Source organism: Littorina saxatilis, linkage group LG1, assembly GCF_037325665.1.
Source record: "Littorina saxatilis isolate snail1 linkage group LG1, US_GU_Lsax_2.0, whole genome shotgun sequence".
In the NCBI taxonomy this organism is placed as follows: domain Eukaryota; kingdom Metazoa; phylum Mollusca; class Gastropoda; order Littorinimorpha; family Littorinidae; genus Littorina; species Littorina saxatilis.
In genome coordinates this window covers 67,344,194-67,347,624 of record NC_090245.1, presented here as the reverse complement: position 1 = coordinate 67,347,624, position 3,431 = coordinate 67,344,194, and the positions used below count along the sequence as shown (strand labels likewise).

The 3,431-nt window shown below is 42.2% G+C and overlaps 1 protein-coding gene across 1 annotated transcript in view; it reads left to right on the top strand.

Annotated features, from left to right (window-relative positions):
* Positions 1-222: 222 nt before the first annotated feature.
* LOC138976791 (tripartite motif-containing protein 59-like) overlaps positions 223-3,431 on the top strand; it is a 25,952-nt gene continuing 22,743 nt past the window's right edge. Inside the window, exon 1 of the mRNA XM_070349696.1 lies at positions 223-496. The gene's annotated coding sequence lies outside the window, so the exon portion shown is untranslated. The remainder of the gene's footprint in view (positions 497-3,431) is intronic.

Below are 3,431 nucleotides of genomic sequence, written 5' to 3'. Positions count from 1 at the left end.
ACGAAAATGACCATTTAAGGCAAAACTACATCCGCTCAAGAGAGAACGGAACATCACGAGTCGTGACGAAATGTGCCGAGCGGCGGCGGAAACCTGCTCGACAACTCCCGTTTTATTATTACCGCCTTTGAAAGTCGCGACACATTCTTTCTCCCTACGAGGCAGTCAACATGACCTCGGGTGAGGTTTAGGGTCACGCGCTCGACCAATCACATTCTAGGGAGCGAGTGTGCGAGTGTTTAATGATGGTGTCGCTTTTATAAAAGCACACTCTTGTGACGGTGAAGAGATTTACAACAGGTTCGCATTTAAACAAGAGAACACAGGAGAAGGGGCGTTGTGGACGCTTGTGTACACATGCTCCTCATAAGTTTGGCAGTGCTCGGTTTGAGGAGGAACACAGCAGAACTGTTGGGATTCGAACAATAGCCTGCTTCATAGTTCACTGAGACATCTCTTACTGCCGCTACTGCTGTGTCAGTGGGCAACTTTCCAGGTAAGGCTGGTTTCATCTAACACTCCTGCTTCTAATTCTCGAATGATACGATGACAGATGATTCTGCTGTTGGGTAAAACCACACAATCCGCAACATTCACAGTACCAGTCTGTCTTATTTTGACATTTACCCGAGTACATCACAAGGGCGAAATAGAGTAAGGTCACAGTGCTTTTCTGTTGAGCAAATTATACGTTTGAATACACTCCACGTGCGTTGGCTGCAATGACAACTTCCTGCAAGGGCTGTCAAGTGTAGAGTCTATAATTATGAACCTACTTTCCTCAATAGTCCACATGTTGCCTTTGTACACTGACGGTGTCAAGAGAAGTTCAACCATGAGATGCTGACTTCAGCTGTTATAGGTATAGGGTTGTACTTCGTGTGGTCAATGTGTGTTGCCCTAACTACTATGGCTAGGAAATCATTTGCTCTTTTCCAGTCCATTTTCTTCCTCTGTTAATGTGTTCGCGTCTGAATCGCACTGTGCACTTCCCGGTTAACATTGTGGAACTAATCGACGAGGAATAAGGCGTCATCGAAATTAACGTTCGGTGAATTGTCTTTTGGTTTCAGCAACACTTTTCTGTCGATGGCATAATTCAGTTGTGAACAATTATCAACAGAGCGTGGTATTTCTGTATACTTTAGAAGTTGCGTTCAAGGAAAGGAGATTCACAAAGTCAATGCCAAAGCAGTAAGCGTTCATTGGCCTCGGGTTATATCAGTACGAATGCAAGCTAACATTGTAAACAGTTTCAATCGAGCTAACAACGATTACAATAAAACACAATCAAATGAGCTTGTAAGCATTTTCAACACTAGAAGGGGGAGAAAGAGCGTATACATTCAAAATATTAGGTGTACCCCAAACCAGATACGCAATATGGTTATAGTAAACCAAAAACACAAAACTCAACAGGTCAAAGTACTGACTACAGACACGGTTTTTTTTTTTTTTTTTTTTTGGGGGGGGGGGAGCCATCCATCGGTGCAGCTAGTGCTTTCAATCGTAGGTATAAGTACCTAACCTTGTACAGTGACATCGAGGTCGAGTCCTGAACAAACGTGTCGGATACGCGGTAAATGTCATGTGTCAGACTCAGAGATATTTAGGACAGACTGTGGCAGGCCCGTCATCAATTATGAAACTATAGTGTCGGTATAGCCTAAGTACCACTCTGACGTTGGAGTTGCAAAGCGTTTTTGCTGTAGTTCAAAATGACATGAGAAGTTTGAAACGTGTGAGCTTATCTTGCCCTCTTCACAGATAGCGATGTTGTATGCAGGTAATGTTGACTTGTCATTTGTTGGGAGATGTTTGATACAAAAGGCGAAGAATGGATCGAGGGGTGGTGAGACGGGAGAGGGGAGATGGGTTTAATCAACTGGCATTTCCCTGACCAGTACGACAGCTGAAGTTGGTTTAAGTTTGACAACCATAGTTCTTATGCTTCATAGGCTTTCTGCTTACGTTTAAAATAATGTATGTCTGTGTGTCTGCACGTCTCTGTCTGTTTGTCTTTCTGTCTGTACCTCTCTCTCTCTGGCTCGCTGTCTCTCTCTCTATCTCTCTCTCTCTCTCTCTCTCTCTCTCTATCTCTCTCTATCTCTCCCCCCTTTTCTCTCTCTCACCCCCCCTCTCTCTCTCACCCCCCCTCTCTCTCTCGCCCCCCCCTTTCTCTCTCTCTCTCTTTCTCTCTCTCTCTCTCTCTCTCTCTCTCTCTCTCTCTCTCTCTCTCTCTCTCTCTCTCTCTCTCTCTCTCTCTCTCTCTCTCTCTATCTCTCTCTGCGTCTGTGTGCTCATGCGATTTTAAGTTCTGTGCTAGTGTATGCTCCCAAACACACACCCACATTATATGTTCTTCATTTCACTATGTCAACACATTGTTTGCTGTGGCTGTCATCACAAGTAGGACATCAGCTCTATTCTTATCAACAGGTGCACTAGCGTATGCAGCTTTTTATTTCTCCGTGCAATATATTAGAAGAGTGCAATAAAATGTCACATTTTGCCCCATTGCCAAAACCGTTAATCTTTGATAGCTTAAGTATTTGTTTCCATGATGTTTAACAAACAAAAACAAGTCGCGTAAGGCGAAAATACAACATTTAGTCAAGTAGCTGTCGAACTCACAGAATGAAACTAAACGCAATGCAACGCAGCAAGACCGTATACTCGTAGCATCGTCAGTCCACCGCGCACGGCAAAGGCAGTGAAATTGACAGGAAGAGCGGGGTAGTACTTGCGCTGAGAAGGATAGGACGCTTTTATGTACCTCTCTTTGTTTTAACTTTCTGAGCGTGTTTTTAATCCAAACATATCATATCTATATGTTTTTGGAATCAGGAACCGACAAGGAATAAGATGAAAGTGTTTTTAAATTGATTTCAAAAATTTAATTTTGATAATAATTTTTATATATTTAATTTTCAGAGCTTGTTTTTAATCCGAATATAACATATTTATATGTTTTTGGAATCAGCAAATGATGGAGAATAAGATGAACGTAAATTTGGATCGTTTTAGAAAAAAATAATTTTTTTTACAATTTTCAGATTTTTAATGACCAAAGTCATTAACTAATTTTTAAGCCATCAAGCTGAAATGCAATACCGAAGTCCGGGCTTCGTCGAAGACTACTTGACCAAAATTTCAACCAATTTGGTTGAAAAATGAGGGCGTGACAGTGCCGCCTCAACTTTCACGAAAAGCCGGATATGACGTCATCAAAGACATTAATCAAAAAAATGAAAAAAAAGTTCGGGGATATCATACCCAGGAACTCTCATGTCAAATTTCATAAAGATCGGTCCAGTAGTTTGGTCTGAATCGCTCTACACGCACGCACACACGCACGCACACACGCACACACACACATACACCACGACCCTCGTTTCGATTCCCCCTCGATGTTAAAACATTTAGTCAAA